The sequence below is a fragment of the Petromyzon marinus genome, chromosome 9 (genome assembly GCF_048934315.1).
Source record: "Petromyzon marinus isolate PM22_M1 ecotype Great Lakes invasive population chromosome 9, UKy_Petmar_22M1.pri1.0, whole genome shotgun sequence".
In the NCBI taxonomy this organism is placed as follows: Eukaryota; Metazoa; Chordata; class Hyperoartia; order Petromyzontiformes; family Petromyzontidae; genus Petromyzon; species Petromyzon marinus.
The window spans coordinates 9,530,267-9,548,100 of NC_133675.1; the positions used below are offsets into that span (position 1 = coordinate 9,530,267).

General features: G+C 46.1%; 1 protein-coding gene across 1 annotated transcript in view; it reads left to right on the plus strand.

The window, feature by feature from the left end:
* Positions 1 to 17,834, plus strand: part of LOC116940568 (synaptic vesicular amine transporter-like) — a 101,507-nt gene continuing 83,673 nt past the window's right edge. Inside the window, exon 1 of the mRNA XM_032950544.2 lies at positions 1 to 88. The gene's annotated coding sequence lies outside the window, so the exon portion shown is untranslated. The remainder of the gene's footprint in view (positions 89 to 17,834) is intronic.

Below are 17,834 nucleotides of genomic sequence, written 5' to 3' on the forward strand. Positions count from 1 at the left end.
ATTGCACGTGCGGATAATAACATCAGCGAGACTTCTCCATAATTCTAGGTGTTTCCGACAGAGGAATGAGAGAGGATTTTAAAAAAAGGTAAGACAGGATGATGAACACGCACGCGCGCGCGCGAATATAATTTGTTACTTAAAAAGTATAGTTTGTCATCATGAACATCATCGTTGTCGTCATCATCATCATCAGGCATGATCAATCCACTGCTAGGTGAAAGCCTCCTCAAGCCGTGGGCCATCCGACACGGTCCGATGATGACATGCACTGTTTGTATTCGCATTATTATTATTGTGTAATATCTACGTGCCTAAAATGATGCACTTTCACCCGCTCGGTATCATTAAGGGGGACGGTAAACCCGATCGGTAAGACTGGGATGCCTTCTAATGTTGAAACACACACACACACTCAACACACGCACGTATAAAACGTGAATATGTAACGCTCTAAGTCAAATTGCGCGATGTGTTTGCATTATTGCGGCGCGTCTGCGTATCTCTTATACACTGCAGTGAGTTGTATCGCATTAAGAATAGCACAGCGGTAGGCTAACTTAACGCTCCTGTTATCCTCGCCGTCGCGACGAGCGTGCACGCAATACGTTGTCGACGTGGGACGACGATGACAGGGCGAATGATTACCACTTACGCGTGCGTCGTTGTGCGGAGCGTTGTGTGTGGAGCCGCGTAACAGGCGCGATGGCTGAGTCCCTCCTCGACTGATCCACGTCCGAGTACTAATCACGAGTACGAATCACGAGTACTAAGCACGAGTACTAATCACGAGTACTAATCACGCACTCGACCGATCGTTGAGACACTTGCGGCTCTGAAGTTCGGTGTTTAATAAACGCGAAAAGGGTGTGCGAAGAAACGCGTGGAAGAGAGAGAGAGTGAGAGACACGCACGTTTGGGAATGTGCCATCAGTAGTGGGCTTGGGGCGAGTTGCTCGTCGATGGTCAAAGAATCACGGCGGAGTTGACACCCGAGGGATGGAACACTCCACGATAGAAAGGAGGTCGGATCGGGGAAATGCGTTCATCCAGCCGTGGAACGCCCGCGAACAAAGATGACAGTGAATCAATGATACTTCATATAGGCCTTTGTCAATCCACTGCTGGACGAAAGCCGCCTCGCGCCGTGTCGGTCGTGCGGGCCGTTTGGCCATACTTCACCGCGGTGGATGATGAGGGGGGACAGGTACAGGACCGGTTCCGATCTCACTCGCCACTGATGATTGTGGCTGTGGCCGGGAATCGGACCTCAGGTGACGGTAGTGTGCGGACTACTTCGCGACCGATTCACCCCCGAGTGCGGTGTCTTTGCTGAGACACTATTACTGTGTAAATGTGCGGATTAGTAACACGGTGATGCTAAGTGAACACATAGTGTGCTCAAGGCTGCGAGGGAGCGAGTCGTCGTACGTTGGAACGATGCAATTACAACTGCACTCTGCATTAAAAGCAACGACAATTAACATAACAAATCTCTGTGGGCGCTACAAGTTATTCTACCGAGACAACAATCTATCACTCAAAACAGACACGCACAAAAATACGTCTCCTGCATATATCTCTGCCTGTACATAAAACGTGAAACATTCAATTTACACAAGCCATGAGCCGCACAGAGAGAGAGAGAGTGGGGGGGTCACGTAGGATTTCCTTGAGTTTGAGTCCGCCATTTGACGCCGTTTGCCTTCCGGATTTGAGAAGCGTCCACGGTCGAGACAGATCCTCCTCCTTGCTGGCGAAGTCATCTAGATTATGCAAAGCAACTAAATCATTGACTAAGCAACACTCCACAGTATCTTCGTCCACACGTAAATTAAATATATTGTTTAGTCCACCAGCCTGTTGGCTTTTCAGACCAACGCCATCAAACAGAATTTGTGCGAAGCAAACTCCGAACTCTCCCGGTGAGTGAGATCCAAAAAGGTCGAAACGGGTGCAGAGTTTGCTTGGTAAAAACAAATCAAATGCTGCGTGGTGGTATTGGTCTGTAAAGCCAACGGGCAGATGGACTGAAACATGTTGTCTATATATATACATAGGTGCAGAGACAAATGAGATGTCTGCCTATATTTGTCTTTTGCTCTACAATGCATGACGCGTGAGAGAAGCCCAGATTCCAAAGGCTGTCTTGTCTCTACAATTGGGTGAGGGGAGGGGTGGGAGAGAGGGTGGCCAGGAGGAGGTAATTAACATAGTTCAAAGGTGCCCGCTGAGGCCATCTGTGAGTCCTCCTAAGACTCCTCGAAAAACTACCCACGAACCTCCATGCCCTCCCCCCATTGGTCACCACTATCTCACGGCTATGTCCCAAGAAATCCATGCCGCAACATCCACCCAGTGATTACAAATCTATTTAAACGATTTATTTGGCGATGCTGCTGCTGCTGTATTGGCAGTGGTGCACGAGCACAAACAACAACAACAACATCCAACACATTCGTCAATAACACCGTGGCCTTAAACGTAAAAAAATATCTAATAGGCGACGTTTTGGGAAAATGGCCCTTCTTTCTAGCACATATACTGCATTATACACGAAAATATCTACACTTCCGTTGGACATCGCTGTCATAACGATGACTATCATTGGCCCGCAATGGCGTAGCCATGGAGTGTGTAGGCGGTGCAACTGCACCAAGCGCTGGAGACTTCCAGGCGCCAGTCTACGAAGATGAGAGAAATTTGAAAGAGGGTTCCATTTCACTAATTGTACCAGGGCCCATGCAAACCATGCTGCTCCACGTCACCGTTAACATCATCCGTGTATTCAATATTTTCCATCGAACGCACACCCACGGTTGATAGCAGAATTGTGTATCTAGCCTATAGAGAGGTGGATCGATGGTAACACGTTCTACTAATAATGAGAAACCCATCTTAATAGAGGCGAGTTATAAGGAGCGTGGCTGTAAGAGGGGCTTATGGGAAACCACCAATACCATCACCATCATCATGTCCACCACCACCGCATTGCTAGATGTGAGGACCGGCTTGACGCCGCAGTTTCACGAGCTCTGGCGAGGACGCCGCAGCCTCTGTAGCCCTGGAGACAGAGGAAGATTGTCCGTGAGCCCGAACCAGACATTTCACAGTCGGTACCACCCGAGGTGGCAGAACTTTAGCGGTTCCAATGTCTGTATGTGGCCAATGGCATTGAATCAATAACCGTTGGAAATGAGCGGTTTATCAAGTAATTCAATTCCATTAGCCATATACGTCGGTACTCCTAAAGTTGGTCTGCCGTAGGTGGCACCGATTTCTGCTCTGACTCATGAACTATTAGAAATATCTTGATTTAAAGCTTTCGTGACTGCAGGGATTCATATTCTTGGTTCTTTCGGTAAAGTCACGTAGAAGGGAAACAAAATAATATTTTTTCTTATTTTAATAATATTTATATTATTTTATTGTTTCCCTTCTACGTGACTTTACCGAAAGAACCAAGAACTATGAGAAACAATGAAGGCATAATGAAAGCAGTTGAAGTGTGAATGCTTACACGGACGTGTATTCATATTCATGTCCTTGGATCACATCGCTACCTTGTTATTTCCAGAGAGTGCATTCGACGGGGAGAATATATTTATTAAATAAATATGCAATTCTACCCCCCCCCCCTCAAATAAAACAAGCAGTGACGTCGAACGCGAGTTTTTTCTATTTAAAGATCCGTTAATTAGGATGAGTAAAAAATGATTGAAACGTCACGGTCATCAATCGTCTCATAAGAGCGATCCGGTGACATCATTCGAGAGCCACGATCATGTGTCTGACCATAAAGAAGTAAGTAAATACATGTCCTTGGTGATAATTACAAAAAAACAAACATCATTCAACTCGTGTGCGACAGTCCCAGACACGTGGCTATGGTGTCTAACTACTAGACAATAACTGCTCGTTTATATATGTTTTTGTTTGTGTTGTTGTTTAGCAAATGTCCACTGTTGCGTCAAAGTCGGAGCTGGAATCTAATTTCGCAGCAGCAGCGTGGAGAGTTGATGATAGAATGGTGTTTGGAAGGAGAGTCACCGGGTAGATGTGAGTGCCAGTGTCTGACAACAGAGCGAGGGGTAATGAATTATGAAGGCGAGGATAATGGCAGTCAGCGGAAGAAAGCTGAGGCGTAGATATTGAATACATAGGGTAGACACCCGGGTTTGATGAGACCCTCCCTCCCGCGGCCCAGGAAATGTATAATTCAATCGAGGCCCCACGTATTACACGAAGGTAAAAGCGAGATGAAATGAAGATGAGTGAAGGTAAACAAATGAGACGGTCAGTTTTAACACGTAGGCTTGCGCCTGATGATGCTGGATGTAATTACCCAGCGAAACGTCGTACACAAAAATTGTAAATGTTGTGGATTCACTCTTCAACACACCGGTGGGCTACGCCCCCTTCGCCAAACCGCACTGTCTACTGTGGTGAAGAATAGTTACTCATCATGATGGACAGGGCAGGCATGCAGAGGCCTTCATCCAGCAGTAGATTGGCAAAGGGATGTACATTATGAGCATTATAATTGTGATCGTTATATGGTTCCCAGAAGAGACCATGGGACATATACCGACTCAATGCCCGATTCACAAATACGACGGAAGTCGTCACCACAGCGATGCACCACTCCACTGCTCCTGTCCCAATCATCTGACTCAGTCACGTCAATAAAATAATATTAGAGCTGTTCCTGTACGTGAGAATAGGGTTTCCCCTTTTTTATGGCAACAAAATAGATGTTAAGATGTTACAACACCAAACTGAAACCTTTTTACAAGGAATCGTGTCTGCATTAACCACAATACTTGTGGTCATAATGCAAACAAAAAACGGACTCTGATAATATATGCATCGTCTTTGAAACTGATTTGGTCCACACCAGAGACAGCTTTTTTTAGCCTAGTCTCAAACGGTGTTAGACCAGAGAACGCCAAAAGGCATTCCTCTACATCAACATCAGCCATACAAAGAAGAAGAATACTATTATCTTTCATAACTGGTTTTGGGGTTAGGCCAAATGTTTGTCGTAAGAGCCTCCACCACCCGACATAGATCAACAACAACAACTTGTCACGTCGTATGAGCGATGAAAGACTGAAGCACAGCACGAGGCTCAACGGAGATTCACATTCCTGCGTATATTGCCACACAGACACGTCTTATATCCCCTCTGTAACGGCAACCAAAGATAACACCCTCAGTCAACCTGCGTTGTCTTGGAGGCCGCTCCTTCTCTGCTGCTGCTCCTATCGTCTTGAAACGTCGCCATCGATTTCATGCGGAATTTCTGTGTTACCTGCCAGTGCCACTCGAACGGTGCACGACTTTCGCGTTCTTTTCCTCGAATGCCTTTCCCGCTCGGTGTGTCCGCAATGTTTACGATGCATTTGCCGCTGTGACGTCCTTTGTTTTTTCACCAAGGCGCTCCGCGGGTTACTCTTGCAAATCAGCTTCAGGCTGAATGTTTCTTACCGCATAAACAAGTACCGTACAATCAAGCAATCAACGTGCAATGATCAGACCGTCCAGGCACAAGGCCGCGTTTGCCGTTCTCATCGCTCTCCCCATGCGGCGTCTTCATTCACCGCCGCGGTTCCTTTCCCGTTCTCTGCCGGTTGTTGTGCCATTCGAGCCACCGTTGCCGCAGCATCATCATCATCATCCTCAGCAGTCGCGAGCTATCCACAGCTGGATGAAGGCCTCCCCAAGTTCGTCGCCATCCCTCGCCGTCTTGCCACGCAACAAATCCGTCCTTAGCGCCTGCTATAGAGGGGGGAAGGGTTTGAGATGATTTCGATATATATAGATAATTCCTACACGTATTGTATAATCTTCAAAAGTCCGCATACATTTACGCGCACACACTTCTCGCTCATTAGAGTCGTAATGTCAGAATCAGGATCTTTATTTAGACTGGAAAAAATATATAAACTATGAAGCTCTTTTTCACGGAATTCGAGCCTGGATAGCGCTGGGATGGGTGACCATCACCGACACACAGGTTGCCACGGGCCTGCGGGGCTGTGTCGCTTGCGTGGTGGGTAGCAGAGGGCAGTGCAACAAGCCAATTGTTGAACTTTACTTCCCTGCTTCCACGTCTACGTTCCTGCCCCCCCCCCCCCCCCCACTTCAGTTCAACAAAGCACACTAAAAGTGAAGCGTGGTCAAATATGATTAAATAATCCCTATTTGACTCGCCGGTCGTAGGGAGGTCCACATCCATCATTGAACTGACAAAACAGCCGCGCGTGCACACACACACACACACGTGTGCGACGCGTGTAACACGCGAGAGCGAGATGACGCGTGGCCTGTGTGGGTGTGTGCACGCGTGGCCTGTGTGTGTGTGCACGCGCGTCTGTGGAAATCTAGGATTCGCATGCGGGATTGCCTGGTACCGATTTGCCATCCACTCCTTGTTTCATTTGCGTCGCCACAACAAGTGCATGACGCTGCGTACAACGACGATAGGTGTGGAGATTGCACGGGTATCGCAGCGCGTGAGCCAAAACAATTAGTCGACAATATAATGCGCAACGGGCGGAGCGGTGGCGCAGTGGTTAGCGCGCTGTATTATGAAGCCGTCTAACTACTTTATATTGCCTTTTATGAACGTGGGTAATCTGAGTTCGATTCCCGACTACGGCCAACATCAGTGAGCGAGTGGCATCTGAACAAGTTCCTGGGACCCTCCCTGTCCGCTCATCCATCCGTGTTCTGCCGGACAGTCAAACAACGGTCGTGACATTACACGGCGTGGAGAGGCATTCATCCAGCAGTGGATTGATATCGCATGATGACTGAAGCTTCACACTCGTGTGGAACAGCCCAGGAACACGCAGCCCAGGTCTGCTTCTACAGGGTCACGGTAATGATGCAATTATTTTGGCGCCGTGGTGGCGAAATATGAACTACCTCGCCTGGTACGCAGGAGGTCATGGGTGCTAGCACGACCCTGACGCTTGTATATTTGGAATTTGCATGTTCTCCCCGTGGTCGCGTAGATTTTTCTCCAGGTTTTCCATCCACATTTAAAATCAACATGCGTTTTGAGTATGTGGCTGATTGAAATTTCCACATGATACGCCAATGCGTGGAGCTATCATTTGTGGCCAAGGTTTCGTCTGAAAAAGAGCTATATAGCTCAGTGGGACCTTACCTGGTGGGATAAAAAAAAGTTTAGTTGTTTTAAGTTCGTTTAGTAAAATTCGGTCACGTGTCATAGTTCATCACTGGGCCCGTGAGCTCTAGACACGTCAAGGGGACAAAAAGGCAAAGGCGCATGCCCCGCAATGTTCGCTCACGCCACTAGAGAGAGCCCCTCTAGAGAGCATTTGGCCTACTCTTCCACGCTGGCCCGGACGTTCAAGAGGAGGTGGGAGTACCCATACTTTACTCCACCTCACGTGACCTGCCGAGTGACTTTGGCGTGCCCATTTATACTGTGCCGGGGGTGGACGGAGGCGCGGCCAAAGAGAAAAGAAAATACTTGGCGATTGGTTTAACAGCCGTACTTCTGAACAACCTCTACACCCGTGCATTCCTTCGCGTCTCTGCCTGTTGTCAATAGCTATTACGCATGCGAGCGAGGGGGTGGGTGGGGGCTTTCATATCGAGTCAATAATTCAAGTCGACTCCGACCAATGAGACAATGCCAAAGCCAGCCGTTGTAGGCTCTCGACGCCCAGACGAAGAGACGGCGAGATGTCATCGTTTACATCAGGTCCATCGCGAAGCGGCATTTCCGTCGGAACAGAACAATCTGGCACGCGATTTCGACTGTTAAGTCATCTGATGCTGCTGCCGCTGCGTTGGCAGTGGGTGCACAAGCACAATTAACAAAAAAAATACTCAACACATTCGTCAATAACACTGCGGTTTTAAAAAATAAAAGATATATAATAACATAACGTACACATCGTGTGCTATGAACCAACCATGCCTGATTGTGAGCCATATTTTATTTTAAGGCAGTGTTATGGACGAATGTGTCTCTTAAATGAGTAACAATAGCGCTGCTTTAAACTCACAAATATAATTGGCAACATTTCGGGCAATATGTATTATATTCTTAGTTTTTTCGGTAAAGTCACGTTGAAGAGAAACAACAAAATAACAAAATATATATAAAACAATAAAAAATTCTCACGACGTTTCGACCATAACTCAAACGGTCATCATCAGGTGTGTCGGTTTGCATAAATTTATTTTGAAAACGGCATATTTATTTATATATATATAAATAACGTTTGCGTCACGCGCAACGATGGCAGTTTGCCAGGACTAGTCCATCTATTTTTTTTTTTTAAAAGAGGAGGGGGGAGACGAAATTTGTTTTTATGTATGCTGTCTGAAAGGCACTGTAAGCGTGAACAATCAATCAAGAACTGAAATGATTTATCAAATCTTTCCAATGATTGCTAAGATAGAATCCATCTTCTCGGTTGAAATTGTCTCTGTGTTTGTATATGTGGATAGCCTCATGAACGAATCTCTCATGGAAGCCAGATGGCTTACAAAGAACCTCCGTCTTGGAAAAGTCAATGGCATGTGAGCCTACTGAATTAGAACAATGATCTGCTACGGCCGAGGTGTTGGTCCTACCGTGTTTAAGGTCTGCTTTATGTTCACGAATGCGGTCCGAGATATGGCGTTTGGTTTCTCCAATGTAACTACTACCACAGAGGCAACTTAGTTTGTAGACACCAGGGTATTGTATGTCCGGAATCACATCTTTTACAGACGGAACCAGATCACGGATTTTATGTAATGTGTTGAAACGGACCTGGATCTTGTGTTTATTCAAGATTTTGGAGATCTTTTTTGTGATCCCAGCAATGTAGGGTAAAGTGATGGTTTTGAAAGGCTCCTCAAGAGGGTTCTTCTTCATGGTTTGAGTGATAGCTTTGCGGATTGTATAGTCGGAGTAACCATTAGCCCTAAGAGCTTGGTGTACGTGCTTGAGTTCACTGCTTATGTGTTCCTGGTCGGATATGCATTGGGCTCTATGATCCAGGTCCGTTTCAACACATTACATAAAATCCGTGATCTGGTTCCGTCTGTAAAAGATGTGATTCCGGACATACAATACCCTGGTGTCTACAAACTAAGTTGCCTCTGTGGTAGTAGTTACATTGGAGAAACCAAACGCCATATCTCGGACCGCATTCGTGAACATAAAGCAGACCTTAAACACGGTAGGACCAACACCTCGGCCGTAGCAGATCATTGTTCTAATTCAGTAGGCTCACATGCCATTGACTTTTCCAAGACGGAGGTTCTTTGTAAGCCATCTGGCTTCCATGAGAGATTCGTTCATGAGGCTATCCACATATACAAACACAGAGACAATTTCAACCGAGAAGATGGATTCTATCTTAGCAATCATTGGAAAGATTTGATAAATCATTTCAGTTCTTGATTGATTGTTCACGCTTACAGTGCCTTTCAGACAGCATACATAAAAACAAATTTCGTCTCCCCCCTCCTCTTTTAAAAAAAAAAATAGATGGACTAGTCCTGGCAAACTGCCATCGTTGCGCGTGACGCAAACGTTATTTATATATATATAAATAAATATGCCGTTTTCAAAATAAATTTATGCAAACCGACACACCTGATGATGACCGTTTGAGTTATGGTCGAAACGTCGTGAGAATTTTTTATTGTTTTATATATATTTTGTTATTTTGTTGTTTCTCTTCAACGTGACTTTACCGAAAAAACTAAGAATATGAATTATTGCAGTCACGAAAGCTTTAAATCAAAATTTAATATGTATTATGTTGAACTTCTTTCGCACCGTAGTTAACCAACCGTACTAATTGGAGGTGCGGGCGAATGACAACAAAATTGAACACAAAACCAGTTCTAAAGAAATTAGTTTTAAATGTCGATGATATAAAAGTGGCTTTTTAAATATAGGAAGAGCGTTCCAGACGGCCGCAAGAAGCGCATCTGAAAGCGCGCGATGCGTTGAGCGTCTCTGTTCGATGGCCAGCAGCCAAAAGCCGTCGCTGCGAGGATGGCCGGAGTTCGCGTGATGGTGTATCCTCCTTGACGCGATCAACGAGGTATCGTGGTTCATTCGTGGCAAGCACTGTGTGTAATGAGCCTTCTTCGTCGAACATAAAGGGTCAGCGAGCGGAGGAGAGGTGGATACTGCACCCTGGACACCATGAGGCCTGATGGGAATTGCATGCTTTACGATGTTTCCTCATGACCAGTTTTGGATTAGGCATATGAAGAGTTACCTAATAGTAGCTATTGAGTACCAGACAGCAACAACAAATGATTATGCTTAAGTTGTTTTTTTATGGATAATATTGGTCGCGAAAGCCTACGTGTTAAACTAACGAATAGTATTCTCTTTGGTTCTTTCGGTAAAGTCATGTAGGTAGAAAAATACAATAAAAAATAATATATCACGACGAAAAGTATTACGTCATATACTCATTCTGATAATTAGTCGCTCGGCGCGCCAGAACAACTATGAATCTATGCATTTAGTATAAATACAGATTCTCATTATGAAACATATTTATATATAATCAGTGTGTATACACCTGTTCATATGATTCCAGGATTATAGGATACAATAGCGTAACATTATTGTGGATATGCGTACCTTGTACTGTGGTGGTAGCGATGGTAGTGTTTTACGCCGATAATTCCTACCCCCAAACCAGCCTAGAAGCGTTCCGGAAAATACACAGCGAGAAGTATAACCATGATTTGTCTCTGAGTTCTGTCAATTATGCAGCCATACACAATGGCCATTGATTGCAGATTGGCATACGGTCGTACACAGGTGGGAGAGTCCGTTAAAATATGCTGATTAACTTTGACAATACAATTTTATGCAATAGTATAGTCTACAGGTGGTGGACGATTTATGAAAACGTCGGTAGTTAGGTGCGGGGGGGAGTGGGGGCAAGGGTGGGTGGTTACATGCCTGCATGGACACGTGCGCGAACAATCGACTTGCGGCAGTTTAGCCAGAGTGGTTGTGACGGGATAAAGCGACGCTGGCATTCGTGGGCTATTTAATCGGTTATTATTGTTGATAATTGCACGAAGGCAGGGACGATTATGGGTTGCATAGAAATATCACGAAACACACAGCGCTGCTCGAGTGTCAAATGTCATCATGAGCCGTGATCGATCCACTGCTAGATGAAGGCCATCGACACCAAGCAGTCGCCAACACCTCTCACGATCTCGCGATCTAACAATCCATGCCACGCCTGCACACGGAGCTGATTTCATCGCTCCATCTCCCGTGGCCGATGTCCTCTCGGCGGTGGTTATTTTCTTTGGCAGCCACTTTTTTTTTTTTACAAACAATTGCTGGGATTTCGATTTAAAGCTTTCGTGACTGCAGGGATTCATATTCTTGGTTCTTTCGGTAAAGTCACGTAGAATGGAAATAAAATAATAAAAATAAAACGTAATAAAATAAAATTCTCACGACGTTTCGGCCACAACACAAGTAGCCTTTCTCAGGTGAAGAAACAGGACTGTCCGGAAGACAGCGCTTGAGTGAACCCTGCCAAGCATGGACAGCGTCTTTTAAGCTGTGTGGGAGGAACAGAGCGCCTTGACAAAGGAGTTAACGTATAAATTAGCATGTAACTGGGGGATTAGCATGATGTTGGTGTGAGGGATTAGCACCACGGAGAGCGGCGAGCTATGTTCAGACGGACGAGGGGAGGGGGGAGAGGAGTTAACATATAAATTAGCATGTAACTGGGGGATTAGCATGATGTTAGTATGAGGGATGAGCTTGTGTTCAGACGGACGAGTCCATCTATGTTCGGAACGGAGGAGGGGTGGGGGGAAGAGGAGGAAGCAGCCACGGTGCGATGCTCTGTCCTGTGTTGCGTTATAACTATGCTATAAACTGGACTACTATACATTATTATACCTTCCAATCTAAACTACATTGTATAATATCGTATCCATAGACAAATCACACCCTTGAATTATACAAGTCACCGTAAAATACAATCAATCAAGAACCGAAATGGTTGATTGATTGTATTTTACGGTGACTTTCAGACCGCAGTCCATTCGCTGGCACTGCCTATTAGTACCTATCACACGACGGTCAATAGTATAGTTTATAGCATTTGTATAATAATAAATAGTATAACGGTGTAATGTTTAACATAATTCATAAGGCAATATATAGTACCGTAATTGTATAGTGAATATACAGCAGTGTGGTATAGAGTAGGGTTAATAGAATAATACATAGTGTAATACTACACGTCTAATATTTTATAGTCTAAAGTATAGGGTAGTGTATAGTAACGCAATGTATAATTCAAGGGTGGGATTTGTCTATTGATACGATATTATACAATGTAGTTTAGATTGGAAGGCATACTATTGTATTGTATAGTAGTCCAGTTTATAGCATAGTTATAACGCAACACAGGACGGAGCAGTGCACCGTGGCTGTTTCCTCCTCTTCCCCCCCCCTCCTCCGTTCCGAACATAAATGGACTCGTCCGTCTGAACAAAGCTCGTCGCTCTCTGTGGTGTTAATCCCTCATACTAACATCATGCTAATCCCCCAGTTACATGCTAATTTACTGTTGATATGTAAACTGCTGCTAATCCCTCACACCAACATTATGCTAGTCCCCCAGTTACATGCTAATTTATATGTAAACTCCTCTCCCCCCTCCCCTCGTCCGTCTGAACATAGCTCGCCGCTCTCCGTGGTGCTAATCCCTCACACCAACATCATGCTAATCCCCGAGTTATATGCTAATTATATGTTAACTCCCTTGTCAAGGCGCTCTGTTCCTCCCACACAGCTTAAAATACGCTGTCCATGCTTGACAGTGTTCACTCAAGCGCTGTCTTCCGGACAGTCCTGTTTCTTCACCTGAGGAAGGCTTCTTGTGTTGTGGCCGAAACGTCGTGAGAATTTTATTTTATCATGTTTCATTTTGATTATTCTATTTCCATTCTACGTGACTTTACCAAAAGAACCAAGAAGAAGAATTGCTGGGATATTTAGCAGCAGCGGCCAACCGCGTGACGTTAGCCGTGTCGCACACGTGCATTTACACGCAACGCCGATTAGCACGGCTGGCTTCGCACGGTGCGAAAGTTCAACGTACGTGTATGCACCCCGAGGTTCGTCTCGACCACCGGCCGTCATCCCTTCTAGCAACGTGCTCTTCTAAACAGTAATCTGATACCTCTACCCTTCGAAATGGCTGCTAGATGAAGGCCTCCTCCCAACCTCGTGTCGATCGTGGGGGTAGTTTGACCATACTTCACCTCGCTGGTCACTGCGCGTTGGTAAAGGGGGGTGGGGCACGACTGGTTCGGACACCCATCGCACTTGCTATTCATGTTAGCTGTGGTCCGGAGTCGAACTCAGGCCCCCAGGTTCATAAGGCAAATGCGCTAACCGCACGGCCCCACCGCTGCACTCTATAACAATTTGGGCGGTAACGATTCGATAAATTGTCACGAGTCTGCTTCGCGATTGAAACAAGAATCCAAATCTGAATATTAATTTATACTGGAGGAATCCGATGAGCGATAAAGCTCTTTTTCACAGATGTCCAGTATCGAAATTCCACCTAATTTGCTCATTGTAGCGGCCTCCAGTGACAGCAGGGGTAATGTGAGAAAATTACATACGAGCTATACTAATTCCAAAATTGATTATTAGACGTACGATTCGAAACGCGTATCGATTCGATACACGTTTCGTGAACGCAAGAATCAATTTAATTTCCATTAATCGGTAAGCTGTCACCCCCATAACTGTAACTGCCCGCGTGTGGAATTATATATATACACGATATAATCAGTAACCTATTTAAATGATATACTCTTTCATCCAATCCGAATATCAACGCTATATTATATCGAATCCAATTGTCCAATATCTGCATGTATACACTGGCGTTGCGGTTCGCGTTCCGCGCTACGAACTCGGCACCGCATGAGTTAGATTCACGGCCAGGGCTAACATCATCAGCGAGTGCTGTAATTCCTGAGCCGGGTCCTGGACACTCACTCCTTTTACCAACCCGCACTGACCAGCGCGGTGAAGTATGGTCAGACAAATCGCACTGGGGGAGGGCTGCATACAGCTTCGTATAGCGGTGGATTGCTGTTATTATTATGCACGTGCAGATAATGCTAAATAATGCGTTGTTTTTTTTGCGGCGGAGGACAATTCTGCAGCAGGTTTTAACTCATTTACCATCAACTATCATCTATCCACTGCCAGATGAAGTCCTCCCCCCCACTCCAGGTCGTTATCCCTCGCTGGCGCCGCCTGAATCTCGTGGGCTCCCCTTGCGAGGCGATCATCCTCTTGGGGCGCGCTCCCTCTCCCCTTTCGACTGCCATTCCGTCCCGGGTCTTGCCCGCGGGCCGTCAACCTGTTCCGGTGCTTTGCGTGCTGCCAGTGCCGGATTATCCTCGGAGCACAAGTAGCTACATATGTAGTAGTCACTACGGGCCCCGCACTTTCAAGGGCCCCGCGCTAAACGCTTTCAAGCTATCAATTACGGTTCAGTGATTCTGCACTTGCTCTATTACCATATTACTATACTGCCTTTAACTTTTACGAACGACTGGGTGTTTAAGGTTAGCGATTTGTCGTATTATCCGGCTGTATAGCAAATGAAAAAATGAAATTACTTTATTATGCAAATTAAAAATTTACGTGTTTTAATATGTACGTGGTTTTATTTATTTAGGGCCCCTTCATAACATATGCTACAGACCCCGCACTAACTTAGTCCCGGCACTGCGTGCTGCCCAACGGCACTTTTTACTTGATGGTCCGGTGCGAGTTGCCCAGTTCTCGAATGCTCTCTTTCCTTCTCTCTCTCCGCTCAAACGCGTTCCTCTCTCCGTCGCTTGACCGTGACGCGCAGCATTCACCTCTCCCTTGCGCTTCCTAGCGCACTTCGTTCACCTGCAGTGTTCGAACGCCACCGTCGATGGTCGCATCGACGGTGAACTCATCACGGACGGTTGTGCAGCGCCGGTTGAAGACTTTCACCCACGAGGCATTTCGGGTCGCGTTTCCTTTCCATTATCAAAGTTGTGCTCCCCTTCCTGTTCGCGCTCGCCTATGAATTCTACGATGTTGATCCCGATCCGCCTGCAATATAGTCCTAGATGTACATTCAGTATATGCACACTCTTTCGTTTGACATTTGTTTCCCTCCCACAATGATTTGCCTTTGTCGGCGAACTTATTTACACGTGGGTTGTCTTTGTTCGTAGTTGCATTTAGCCACACTTTCCTAATATGCTTTAATAAAGTAATGTCGTTACCTTTCTTGCACGCATGCACTTAGCTGAGTTGAATGACGTGTGTATCGCTGCGTTAGCTCCCAGATACATGCTATGGGCATAAATATAGCGGAGACCTACTACATACATGTATTATACAGCTCCCCGTAGTCAATCCACTGCTGGATTGATTTCCCCCACACCGTGTCGGTTACGGAGGTTGTTTGACCATACTTCACCACGCTGGTCAGTGCGGGTTGAGGTGGTTTGGGTCGGTGCGAGTTCAGATACCACTTCCCCCCCCCTCACTGATCTTAGCCATGGCCGTTAATCGAAGTAAACTTCATCCGGTGCGCTAACTACTGCGCCACCGCTCCACGTGTACATGCGGAAGACTTAAAATTAATCAAATAGTATAATTGTCCAACGAAATAAATACGAGCCTTTATCCATTAGGTACACAGCACAAATAGTTAAAGAGAACGTCAACCTAAGTAACCATTTTTTTTATTTACATCCAGAAAAGTCCGGAATTTTGTCCCGGTAGTTATTTTAGAACGCTAAATTAATATCGCCCTATTTTGTCCTCATTGTAACCTATATATCCATTTACACCTTATAGGAATACATAAATTCAGGATTTAGAGGAATACAAGAATATAGGATACAATAATATGTAATTCCACTTGATAGGTGCATCTTGTTGTACTCTAGTAGTAGTGCCTTACACCGATCATCCCGACTCGTAGTTCCGGAAAATATCGAGTGGCAAATGAATCCCCTGCTGAGTACTTAACTCTGCAGGCCCTTTTCAGTCATCCAACAGACACTCACACGGCCTGAACGAGGCGTCAAAGTCCTTCCCCTGAAGCTCTGTTAACGCGTGAATATCCCCATCCTCCTCGTCGTTGTTGTTGTTGTAGATGTCGCTCTGTTGTGTGTGTGTGTTTTATGACGTCACCGCCAATGGCATTTGTTGTTGTTGTGTGTTTTATAAGTTGTATACCTGCGTCATTTGTTTGCACAGAGGAAAGTGTAAACAAATGACGAAATGTGCAGTGGACACCTACGGGCTATCTGCCCATGGATCATGAAGATGGGGTTGTGTTAGTTACAAAGAGTAACACAGTACAGTAGGTACCTACGTGACTTTACCGAAAGGACCAAAGAGGATGGATTCCTGGAGTCACGCAAGCTTCAAATCAAGATAGTAACACAATAGTTTAACACGTGGATTTCGCGATGATTATAATCCATAATAATAATATCGTTTTTTTGGGGTTAGATCGCGTATATAAATGTGTCGTTACACCCGCCACCACCCGACACAGCCACTTAGTAAGGGTTGTCAGGCAAAGAGAACATGCCAATTCGTTACTCGGAGAGCACACCGGTCTGCCTTATGCCGATTATTCCGTACAATCCGAGTACGACGTTTCGCCAGTAATTACAACTAGCTTCATCAGGCGACAGCCAGATTTGTTGTAATTACTGGCGAAACGTCGTACTCAGATTGTAAATGTTGTGGATTTACTCTCCAACACACCGGTGTGCTGCACTAGCAACGAATTTACATGTTTTGTTTACGTAACAAACCTTACTAATTGGCTGTGTCGGGTGGTGGCGGGTTTAACGACACATTGACATTTACGCGATCTAACCCAAAAATAAACTTTATTATGGAGTAACACAGTAACAGCCTCAACACAAAACCAAAATAAACTTTATTATGGAGTAACACAGTAACAGCCTTAACACAAAACCACAATAAACTTTATCATGGAGTAACACAGTAACAGCCTTAACACAATACCTTGCCCTCTCCTCTGCATCCCCCTTCCGCTGCCTGACCCCGGCACCGCAGCGCAAGAGGTAACAACAACAATAACAACAACGCGCAGCAGCAGCAGCTGCTCCGTGAAGGTTAACCCTGTCACTCGCAAGGGCGATTCTTAAACACGAGTCCCGCACAAGTGGCGAGCCCCTCTCCCCATCATCGCGTACAGCAAGCGCACGTGTTACTGCTGCCCGCACGCCTTGACAACAACCAGGTTGCTATATTTGACCTCACTTGGCCACGCTCATCAGCGCTGGGTTGGTTGAAGCGGGAGGGGAATGGCCGTCGAGTGTGCAGGCAGTGCAACTGCGCCGTGGTGGGCGCGCGGGCCGGACGGTGGTGGGTGGAGGCGGTTGGGGCGCCGGGGAGGTGGCGAGGTGCCAGGCTGCGGAGAGGTGGTGACTGGAAATGGCATCGGCATTCTGTCCCTTGCACCTTGCACGAGGGTCAACACCACTGATGTTAGCCGTGGCCGGGAACACAACGCAGGTGTTCGTGTTGCATAGCGCACTGCGCTAACCACTGCAACACCGCGCTCTGCCTCCTGCCAACACATCACGACATCACCTAAAGAAGTGTAATGGAATGTCTCATGGTGCGCCGTCGTCTTCGTTGCGGGGTCCAGCCCCGTAGCGCAGCACGCCCGACGCGCACTCCCGATTCTGCGGCAGCAGTGGGAACAATTCCTCGATGC